This window comes from Aotus nancymaae, unplaced genomic scaffold, assembly GCF_030222135.1.
Source record: "Aotus nancymaae isolate 86718 unplaced genomic scaffold, 86718_ANA_hifiasm-v0.15.2.pri h1tg000011l, whole genome shotgun sequence".
NCBI lineage: Eukaryota > Metazoa > Chordata > Mammalia > Primates > Aotidae > Aotus > Aotus nancymaae.
In genome coordinates, this window is record NW_026988422.1 from 22,011,162 (window position 1) to 22,023,399 (window position 12,238).

Consider the following 12,238-nt stretch of genomic DNA (forward strand, 5'->3'; position numbering starts at 1 on the left):
ATGGTGGTGCACACCTGTAGTCCCAGCTACTTGGGAGGCTAAGACAGGGGAATCACTTGAACCTGGGAGGCCAAGGTTGCAGTGAGCCGAGTTCATGCCATTGCACTCCAGCCTGGGCAACAAGAGCAAAACTCCATCTCAAAAAAAAAAAAAAAATCAGTTTCTCGGCGGTGGTTCACGTCTGTAATCCCAGCACTTTGGTAGGCCAAAGCAGGTGAATCACTTGAGGTCAGGAGTTCGAGACAAGGCTGGTCAACATGTTGAAGCCCTGTCTCTACTAAAAATACAAAAATTAGCCGCACACGGTGGTGCACGCCTGTAATCCCAGCTACTTGGGAGGATGAGGCAGGAGTATTGCTTGAGGCTGGGAGGCAGAAGTTGCAGTAAGCTGAGATCAAGCCACTGCACTCCAGCCTGGGTGAGAGAGCAAGATTCCATCTCAAAGAAAAAAAAAAAGAAAATATACTGAAGCAAAAAGGCCAATAAAGAAAAACAAAATTAAAGAGAGAAGGAAGCAAACTATTAACAGAGGTTCTTAAGGGATTGGGATTCACTTGGAAAGTCACTTAGTTCATTGTTTTTATTTTTTTTATAAGAATGAGAAAAAGGCTAGGAACAATGGCTCCTGTCTATAATCCCAACACTTTGAGAGTCCAAGACAGGAGGGTCACTTGAACCCAGGAGTTTGAGACTGGCCTGTGCAACATAGCCAGACCCTGTCTCTATTTAATTATTTTAATGAGGAAAAAATGAAAATTTAAAGAGAAATCAGATTTGCTGAACTCTTTCTCCATCTCTTCCCCATTTTCAGTTGGCCTGGTTATGTGCTGAGCTTTACCTTGTGTGGACCCAGGGTAGGGACCAGCCCAGCTTTGCCCTCAGGCAGCTCCTCCTTCCTTTTCTCTGCCCTTCTGTTTTCCTAACTGGGTGGGAAATGCAGATTCCGTTCTTGCAGATAGAAGCCAGTCTGCCCTAGCCCCCTACCCCCGAGACCCTGGTGTGGGATGTTCCCCTCCCTGTGTCTGTATGTTCTCATCGTTCAACACCCACTTATGAGTGAGAACATTCAGTGTTTGGTTTTCTGTTCTTGTGTCAGTTTGCTGAGAATGATGGTTTCCAGTTTCATTAACGTCCCTGCAAAGGACATGAACTCATCTCATCCTTTTTTATGGCCGCATAGTATTCCATGGTGTACATGTGCCACATTTTAGGGATAGCATTAGGAGAAATACCTAATTTAGATGACGGGGTGATGGATGCAACAAACCACCACCATGACACATGTAAACCTATTTAACAAACCTGCATGATCTGCACATGTACCCCAGAACATAAAGTATAATTAATAAATAAATAAATAACCAAACAAACAAACAAAAGGAAGCCTGTCTGTGCAGAGGCAGAACTGTAGGAGTGCCCTGTAGCACGAAGGGGAGAGAGTGTCCTAGGTGAGAGCACCCCAGATGACAGCAAAGATTCCCAGCTTCAGAAATGAGCCAGGAGAGGACTGTCAGCAGAAGTAGAAACACATGGCTTGTGTTGAGAGGGAGAGAAATTGTCTGGGAGGAGCCTTAGGGGCCTGCTCTTGATTTCTACTTGCACCCTGAGGGAAGATCCTGTGTGAGCTATGTGGCATAGATTATGGTTGTTGGGGATATTGTGCCTTCATTTCAGTAAATCCATTTATTCATCCTAAAAGAATGATGCCCCTGGGACAAGACCCTTATTCCAAGAGCTGGTCCTGTTTCTGAAAGTCTGATTGGCTCATTCTCTCATTCTTCTTTACCATCCCCCCAATCTCCGCCCCCACCTCGCCTCCAGCTTGCCCTCCTCTGAGCTTGGCAGGGCTTAAGACTTTTCCTTACTCCTGCCTGCCAGGGCCCTTGTTCAAACATGAAGAGCTAAAAGAAGGCAAAGATGTAAGGAAAACTTTGGCAGTTTCCCCAGAAATCAAAAGTATCTGCAAGGTGAGGAGGAGGACAGAAAAGGAAGGAAAAGGAAAATGAGAACATGTAAATAACAGTGAGAATGGACCCTGAGCCAGAATGTATGCATCCAGGCTCTACTGTTTACTAGATGTGTGGCCTTGGGGTACCTAACCTCTAGGGGTTGTTCTGAGGTGGTCAACCTAAGTAACAAATACAAAGTAACAAATAGAAAGAGTCTCTCTAAAAGGAAAAGATGTTCAGGAGCGGTGGTTAACGCCTGTAATCCCAGCACTTTGGGGGGTCCAGAGTTTGAAACCAGCCTGACCAACATGGAGAAACCCTGTCTCTACTAAAAGTATAAAATTAGCCAAGCGTGATGGCACATGCCTATAATCCCAGTTACTTGGGGGGCTGAGGCAGGAGAATCGCTTGAACCCAGGAGGTGGAGGTTACTGTGAGCCGAGATTGCACCATTGCACTCCAGCCTGGGCAACAAGAGCAAAACTCGGTCTCAAAAATAAAATAAAATAAAATAAATAAAAGAGAAGGACATAAATCTGGGAATAGAGCATTGCAAAGGGAATATGCATGCCATAATAAATTATGGGCATATTCAGGGAGGAAGACAAAGATGTTTAAAGGAAAAAATAAAGAGAATTACATAATTATTTTGAAACAATTATCCCTGGCTACAAAAACGAATAATAAGGCTGATGCCAGCCCGAGGTTGGACAGGCAACTGCTAGGCAGATGTCCCTATAGAAGTATGTTTTGTGTCAGATTGCAATGGCCTCTGTGCAAGGTTGTATTTTTTGCAGAGTCTTTAGTGATAGTTTTTGTTATCAGGCATATGAGCATGAGAACCTTCTATTCACGGCCTTCCCCAGCTCTTTTTGTCAGGATTTTGTTTTTGCTTTTAACATTAATGACACCATTTTGGTTCTGATTACTTTTACAAGCTTAAAGAGATTAATATCCCTGAAGCAATCAGAACATTAAATCATCTGTGATATTGTGATTTACAGTAAGATATATATGCACATGCACATTTCCTGGCACAGAGCTCCTGAAACTCCAGAGTCAGAAACTCTGGAGTGAGTCAGAAACTCTGGAGTGATAAGTGTGTGTTTTGTATGTCAACACAATGACTAGTAGCTAGCAGCCCTTAGGTAGCTTCAGTGTGGGGCTGGTCACCAGAAAGACCATGGCATGATTAGAGGATTGGGGCTTTCAGCCCCACCCTCCAAACTTCAAAGAGAGGAGAGAGGCCAAAGGTTAAGATGGTCACTAATGGCCAATAATTTAGTCAATCATGCTTACACAATGAAAACTTCATAAAAACCCAAGAGGACAGGGTTTAGCAGAGCGTCTGGATAGCTGAACATGATGAAGTTCCTGAAGGGTGGTGAGCCCAGAGCCGGCATGGAAGCTCTGCACCCCTTCCCACAAACCTTGCCGTAGGTATGACTTCAGCTGGCTGTTCATTCGTATCTTTTATTATATCATCTATTAATAAACCAGTAAACATAAGTAAAGTGTTTACCAGGTGCAGTGGCCCATGCCTGTAATCCCAACATTTTGAGAGGCTGAGGTGGGAGGATCACTTGAGGCCAGGGGTTTGAGCCCGGTCTGGGCTAACATAGTGAGACTCCTTCTCTACAAAAATTTTTCAAAAAAATTATCTGGGCAAGGTGGCACATGCCTGCAGTCCCAACTATTCAGGAGCTGAGGTGAGAGGACCCCTGGAGCCCAGAAGGTTGAGGCTGCAGTGAGCTAGGACTGCACTCCAGACTAGCAAGAGAATGAGACCCTGTTTCAAAAACAAAAAAAAAAAACATGTTTCTCTGAGTTCTGTGAGGCCACTCAAGAAATTAATTATACCCAAAGACGGGGTTGTGGGAACCCAGATTTGTAGCCAGTTGGTCAGAGCATAGACGATAACCTGTGCTTGCAACAGGCATCAGAAGTGGGGACAGCCTTGTGGGACTGAGCTCTCGACCTGCTGGATCAGATGCTATTTCCAGGTAGGTAGTGTCAGAATTGAACTCAATTAGAGGACACTCAGCTGATGCCCACTGGAGAATCTGCTGCAGAATTGATTGCTGCTGGGGAGAAATCCCCACATACATTTTGGTGATCCCAGGCGAGGTGGTCTTGGATTGAGAATTAGGGTGTGAAAAGACCAAGGTGGGTTTTTTTTCTTATTCTTTTAGACTCACTTTTAGTAAACACTCTGTTTCCCAGGAAGACAAGTCTGGAGGGAGGGAGAAGTAAAATAATTAACAACAGCTCTTGGAGGAGACAGCAAAACAGCCAGAACAGTGACTGAGGGAAAGAAAGTAACTAAAACCCTTGAAGACAGAGGCAGACCGAGAAAGAGCTTTTTTCCTTTTTCCAAGACAAGGTCTCACTCTGTCACCCAGGCTAGAGTGCAGTGGCACAATCTCGGCTCACTGAAACCTCTACCTCCTGGGTTCAAGCAATTCTCCTGCCTCAGCCTCCCGAGTAGCTGGGAGTATGAGTGTGCACCAACATGCCCAGCGACTTTTTAAAATTTTTGTAGAGAAGTGGTCTCACTATATTGCCCAGGCTGGTCGCAAACTCCTGGGCTCAAGCAATCCTCTCATCTTCAGATTTGCTTGGATTACGGGCATGAACCACCACACACTCAGCCCTGATAATATTCTAATGCTTACATGCTGAGTAAGGATAGGGAATTCTGGGAGTCTCATCAAGTGTCTAGTGTGGGGACGGGTTCTGTGCACATGGACAGAGCAAGTGTAAGTTAGTGACTCCTGAAGGGCTCACATTTTCCCTACACATGTCCAGTCAATTGCCTGATCATCCAGACTTAAAAAGTGACAGAGTCAGGGCTGGGCGCAGTGGCTCACACCTTCTTTGGGAGGCCTAGGCGGGTGGATCACAAGGTCAGGAGTTCCAGACCAGCCTGCCCAATGTGGCAAAACCCTATCTCTTCTAAAAATACAAAAATTAGCTGGGCATGGTGGCAGGTGCCTGTAATTCTCAGCCTCAGCTACTCGGGAGGCTGAGGCAGGAGAATTGCTCGAACCCAGGAGGCAGAGTTTGCAGTGAGCCAAGATCACACCACTGTGCTCCAGCCTGGGTGACAAAGCAAGACTCTGTCTCAGAAAAAAAAATTAGCCAGGCCTGGTGGCGGGTGCCTATAATGCCAGCTACTCAGGAGGCTGAGGCAGGAGAATCACTTGAACCCGGGAGGCGGAGGTTGCAGCAAACAGAGATTGCGCCACTGCACTCCAACCTGGGTGACAAGAGTGAAACTCCGTGACAGAAGAGTCCTGAGTGTCAGAGGATGACCTTGGAAAGCTGTGGAGTCCCTCAATCTTCAAAGGACATTGCTGGAATACTGTGCAAAGCAGCCCTCTGAATCAATGTCCAGTTTCATTTCCTGCATTTACTTCCACCTGCTGTTGCCCAGAATGTCCTCCTTGCAACTTTCTGAATCTCTAAATTCAAAAGTCATGTCTCAGGCTTTTTTTTTTCTCACTATGTTTTCTGTTAGGAATACAATTCCTTCTTTTTTCTTTTTTGAAACAGGCTGTCACCCAGGCTGGAGTGGAGTGCAGTGGTGGGATCTCAGCTCACTGCAAACTCCACCTCCTGGGCTCAAGCCATCCTCCTACCTCAGCCACCCAAGTAGCTGGGATCACAGGCACGGGTCACCATGCCTGGCTAATTTTTGTATTTTTAGTAGAGATGGGTTTTTGCCATGTTTCCCATGCTGGTCTCAAACTCCTGGGCTCAAGCAGTCTACCCGCCTCAGCCTCCCAAAGTGCTAAACTTATAGGCATGAACCACTGGAAATATAATTATTGACCCTTGCCTCATTCTCCATTCATTGGTAAAAGCCTCCTTCAAGGGTGTGGTGGTGCATGCCTGTAGTTCAGCTACTTGGGAGGATGAGGCAGGAAGATTGCTGGAGTCTGGGCATTATAGGCCACAGTGTGCTGATTATACCTGTGAAAAGCCACTGCAGTCCAGCCTGGACAACATAGTGAGACCTTAGGTGACCCACCCACCTCGGCCTCCCAGAGTGCTGAGATTACAGGCCTGAGCTACTGTACCCTGGAAGGAGGCTTCCTAATCAGTACCACTATTATTCCACGTTTTTGTTTATTTTCCAGCTCTTTCTTTTTTGACCTTTTGCAAATCACTCCCCCACACATGAGAAACAGAGTTTTCAGTCTCAGTAGATAATTCTGTTTTAGTCAATTCACAAATGTAGTTTGAGTAATTTTGTTTTTATTTTTATTTTTGAAGCAATAATAAATCACTTGGGGGGACTGCAGTGGTGCCATCACAACTCACTGCAGCCTCAATCTCCTGGGCTCAAGCGATCCTCTTGCCTCAACCTCCCTAGTGACTGGGGCTACAGGCACGTGCCACCACTCCTGGCTAATTTTTAAATTTTTTGTAGAGATAGGGTTTCACTAATATTGTGCAGGCTGGGCTCAAACTCCTGGGCTTAAATGATCCTCCCACCTTGGCCTCCCAAAGTGTTAGGATTATAGGTGTCAGCCACTGTGCCTGGCCTAGTTTGGGTAAATTTTTTATTTTTCCATATAACTTCTGCAATTTCCATGGCAAATCACTCTTGATAATTTTTGTAAACTTATACAAAAATCAATTGATGTTTTTTGAATGTACATCAATTATTGTTAATTGAGAGTTTTATTTTTATTATTATTATTTTTTTAGATGGAGTCTTGCACTGTCACCCAGGTTGGAGTGCAATGGGGTGATCTCTACTCACTACAACCTCCACCTCCTGGGTTCAAGAGATTCACTTGCCTCAGCCTTCTGAGTAGCAGGGATTACAGGTGCCCACTACCATGTCTGTCTACTTTTTTGTATTTTTAGTAGTGATGGAGTTTCACTGTGTTGGTCAGTCTGGTCTCAAACTCCTGACCTCAGGTGATCCACCTGCCTTGGCCTCCCAAAGTGCTAGGATTATAGGTGTGAACCATCACACCCGGTCTCTTCAAGGTTTTCATAGCTATTCCCTCTCTCATTCCAGGAGGAAGAAAAAGGACAAATCAGACTAAGGAAATCAGTGCACAAATATCAAACTGCAGGAGATTCAAAGTTTAGGAATCATTCTCAAATGCTCACAACTCATGTCTCTAATATGAGCAGTTCATATTTATATCTCACGGAACATAGCACACTCAGTAAAGCCTATCTCACACTAAACCTCTATTTTCCAAATCAAAGAGCAAAACTGAAAAACTTTAGAAAAGGTAGACAGATGGTATGAAATTGAGATTCACAAAAGGGGAGACTGTGTCTCATTCATTCATCACTGTATCCCAGAGCCCAGCAATGTGTCTGACATAGTGGTCACACACTTATTCTACAAATATTTGTGAGTGTCTGCTATGTGTCATACATTGTACTAAGTGCTGGAGATAAAACTTAGAAGACAAAGTTCCTGCCTTCATGGAACTTACTTTCTGGTGAAGAAGCCTATAGAAATGTAAATAAATGCAAATGGCCAGGTGTGGTGGCTCAAGCCTGTAATCCCAGCATTTTGGGAGGCCCAGGCAGGCGGATGGCTTGAGGCCAGGAGTTCAAGACCAGCTTGGCCAACGTGGTGAAAAAAACGTGTCAACTAAAAATACAAAAATTAGCTGGACATAGCAGTGCATGCCTGTAATCCCAGCTACTTAGGAGGCTGAGGTGGAAGAATTGCTTGAACCTGGGAAGGGGAGGTTGCAGTCAGTGGAGACCATGCCATTGCACTCCGGCCTGGGCGACAGAACAAGATTCTGTCTCAAAAAAATAAAAGTAAACAAATAATACATTACAGAGACTTATAGGTGTTATGAAGAATATAAAGCAGAGGAAGAGAAAATAGAGCTGAGCCAATGGGGGATATTTAGAAACGGTGGTCAAGGAAGGTCTCACCCAGAAGATAACTTTTAAAGCAGAATATCTGTGGAATAATTGCATGAATTAATGTATTTTTTTCTCTCATTTACAAAAGAAATGGGTGGGCCTTCATGAACCACAATTTGGGTGGTGACAAAATATTTTAGGAAAACCCTACAACCAATGTTTAAAGCTGATCTTCCATAACTAAGTAAGTAGAAACTCTCAAGTCCAGTTTCCTGAAAATTTTTCTTAAAGGACACAAGATAGTCTATGGAAAGAGGATACTAGATCCCAGCTGCTGGGAATATCCTTTTCCCAAGCAGGAAGAAATTAAGAAATGGGGACTGGCGTGGTGGCTCATGTCCGCAATCCCAGCACTTTGGGAGGCTGAGACAGGTGGATCACCTGAGGTCAGGAGTTCGAGACCAACCTGGCCAACATGGTGAAACTCTGCCTCTACTAAAAATACAAGAAAATTAGCTGCACGTGGTGGTGGGCTCCTGTAATCCCAGCTCCCAGGGAGGCTGAGGCAAGAGAAACTTTCATGGAGTTTCATTCATTCTTCACTTCACCCAGGCTGGAGTGAAGCGGCACAATCTCCATTCACTGCAACCTCCACCCCAGGGTTCAAGAGATTCTTCTGCCTCAGTCTCCTGAGTGGCTGGGATTACAAACATGTACCACCATGCCCAGCTAATTTTTGTATTTTTAGTAGAGACGGGGTTTTGCCATGTTGGTCAGGCTGGTCCCAAACTCCTGACTTCAAGTGATTCACCCACCTCAGTCTCCCAAATTGTTAGGATTACAGGCGTGAGCCACTGCACTTAGCCACCTCCCCTTACCCCCTGTTTTTTTTTCTGAGATGGAGTCTTGCTCTGTTGGCTAGGCTGGAGTGCAGTGGCATGATCTTGGCTTGGCTGGAGTGCAGTGGTACAATATCGGCTCACTGCAACCTCTGCCTTCTGGCTTCAAGTGATTCTCCTGTCTCAGCCACCTAACAAGCTGGGATCACAGGCACACCCCACCACACCTAGCTAATTTTTGTATTTTTTGGTAGAGATAGGGTTTCACCATGTTGGCCAGGCTAGTCTCAAACTCCCAACCTCAAGTAATCCACCTGCCTCGGCCTCCCAAAGTGCTGGGATTACAGACATGAGCCACCACACCTGGCCAAGCATTTCTTTATGCTGATACAAGAATGGCCTAATACAAGCAGTATTTTATTTTATTTGTATTTATTTTTTGAGATGGAGTCTTGCTCTGTCACCCAGGCTGGAGTGCAGTGGCACTATCTTGGCTCATTGCAATCTCCAACTCCTAGGTTCAAGTGATTCTCCTGCCTCAGTCTTCCAAGTAGCTGGCATTACATATGTGTGCCACCATAGCTGGTTAACTTTTTCATTTTAGTAGTAGAAATGGGGTTTTGCCATATTGGCCAGGTTGGTCTTGAACTCCTGACCTCAGGTGATCTGCCCACCTCGGCCTCCCAAAATGCCAGCATTACAGGCATGAGCCACCACGCCTGGCTATTGTTTAAGTTATTAATCTTCTTTTCTTTCCTTATTTTTTAAATATGGAGTTTCACTCTTGTCACCCAGGCTGGAGTACAATGGTGAAATATCGGCTCACTACAGTCTCCGCCTCCAGGGTTCAAGTGATTCTCCTGCCTCAGCCTCCTGAGTAGCTGGGTCCACAGGCATGCATCACTACGCCCAGGTAATTTTGTAGTTTTAGTAGAGATGGGGTTTCACCATGTTGGCCAAGCTGTTCTCAAACTCCTGACCCCCGGTGATCCACCGTCCTCGGCCTCCCAAAATGTTGGGATTACAGGCATGAGCCACCATGCCCAGCATAATCTACTTATTTCTATTGAGTGTGTCTATGTGTTTATGTTTTTCCACAAAATTTGTATCATGCTTCCTGTTTTGCAAGCAACTTTCTTCACTTAAATATCAATACGAACAATTTTGCTTTTTGAAATGAATTGCTAATTCACTTAGCTTCAACTTTCCCCTTATCTTCTAACTCTTTTTTTTTTTTTTTGAGACAGAATCTTGCTCTATCACCCAAGCTGGAGTGCAATGTCGCCATCTGGGTTCACTGCAACCTCCGTTTCCTGGGTTCAATCTATTCTTGTGCCTCAGCCTCTCGAGTAGCTGGGGCTACAGGTGCACAGCCACCACACCCAGCTAGTTTTTGTGTTTTTAGTAGAGACAGGGTTTCACCATGTTGGCTGGGCTGGTCTCGAACTCCTGACCTCAAGTGATCTGCCTGCCTTGACCTTCCAAAGTGCTGGGATTACAGGCATGAGCCACCACGTCAGGCCATCTTTTAACTCTTAGAAGGCAAAAATATTTCTGTATGAATCCTCTTCATCTCTATCGTAGAACATCCAGAAAAGCCAGAATTAAGCATGAGAATTGTTCGTTTTGTTGAACATAGGCACACTGCGTTATTATTATTTTTTACCATGACAACGTATGGCTGACATTGTACCAAGATCAAAATAACTTTGGCATACTATGAATAATCTGAAGATCCAAAAGATTAGCATAGGCACCACTGAGCCTGAGTTTTTTTAGAAAAGCTCCTGAAAAGATTTGTAAATGTGAGGGAAACGTCTTTTCCAGCCTGAAACTTCTCCCTTCTTTCCTGTCAACACACAAACCAATATGTGTACATAAGTACACATGGGTTCTGGATCCAGGCAGAATTGGTTGTCAATGCAGAGCTCCCCAGTAACTGGCTGTATGACCCTGGGTAAGTGATTTCACCTCTAAGAATCTAAGTTTATTAATGTATAAGATGGGAAAATATAATCTTCATGGATTTATGAGAATTTGGTAAAATCATAAAGCCCCTAGTACATCTGTGGGTCAGAATATTTCACAGGAGGAACTTTTTTATTTTTTTTAAATTTTATTTTATAAATTTTTTTAAAATATACAGATAAGGTCTCACTATGTTGCCTAGTCTGGTCTCAAAGTCAGGATCAAAATAAACAGCAATCCTCTCACCTCAGTCTCCCGAAGTGCTGAGATTACAGGCATGCGCCACTGCAACCAGCATTTTTTTTTAAAGTTATTTAATTTTTTTTAATATAGAGACTAGGTTTTTAAAAATATGCATTTATTTTATTTTTTAATTTTTATTTTTTGACACAGAGTCTTGCTCTGTCATCCATGCTGCATTGCAGTGGTACAATCTTGGCTCACTGCAACCTTCGCCTCCCAGGTTCAAGTGATTCTCCTGTCTCAGCCTCCAGAGTAGCTGGGATTACAGGCATGCACCACTATACTGCACCTTCTTCTTCTTCTTTTTGAAATGGAGTCTTGCTTTGTTGCCCAGGTTGGAGTGCAGTGTCAGGATCTCAGCTCACTGCAACCTGTGCCTCACAGGTTCAAGTGATTCTACTACCTCAGCCTCCTGAGTAGCTAAGATTGCAGGTGCCGGTCATCATTCCTGGCTAATTTTTGTATTTTTAGTAGAGATGGGGTTTCACCATGTTGGCCAGGCTGGTCTTGAACTCCTGACCTCGAGTGATCTGCCCATCTCTGCCTCCCAAAGTGCTGAGCCACTGCTCCTGGCCTTAATTTTTTTTTTTTTTTAATATAGAGACCAGGAAAGGAGCTTTCATTATTCTTCGACTCTCCCTCCAATATCTCTCTGATTCAGACTGGGTCTGCGAGAGTGCTCTGGCCAGGAGGACTTGAACATTTTCTCACAGAAGACTGGAACAGGGACAGAAATGCTACTGGCAAGAGGGAGCACAAGATGTGCAGAGAACAGTGAGAACGGCAGAAGGTAACTGGGAGGAGTGAGATGTGTTCTGGTCTGAGACAGACCAAGAGGGGAGGAGCACAATAGAATGGAAGGGCTGAGATACCAAAGGAAAGCAGAAGATGCCTGCCTGGGCTGTGAATTTTTACAGAGAAAATAATACATCTATTTTACAAATTAAAGCATAAAATAGAGAGAGTAAGTAACATAAAAAAGTCTGAGGCAGTGGAATTACAGACACAAATTGCTCCTGTCTAGTCTCTCTTATTGTGTTCAAAACCCCGTGCAGGTGCCTGTTAAGTGCATGTTCTTCTGGAATGTGTGAGGTAAGTACATTACTCCCACTTTGCTGATGAGATTATCGAAGCTTAGAGAGCTGAAGTGAGTTGAGGTTAGTTCTGTCCACTTTGACATCACAGAAAGATTTTCATTCTTTAGAAAAATGGAAGGAGTAAAAGAGGAGATCCAGAGATGGCCAAAGAGGAAAAATGTAGTAGGGAAGTTAGAGGAGGGATGGGAGCTAGCAAATGCACAAATAACATTTACCGTGAGAGAAAATTCAGCACCATAAATATCAAGAACATGGTCTCAGGTGCAGACTAGCTTCAGTCTCATTT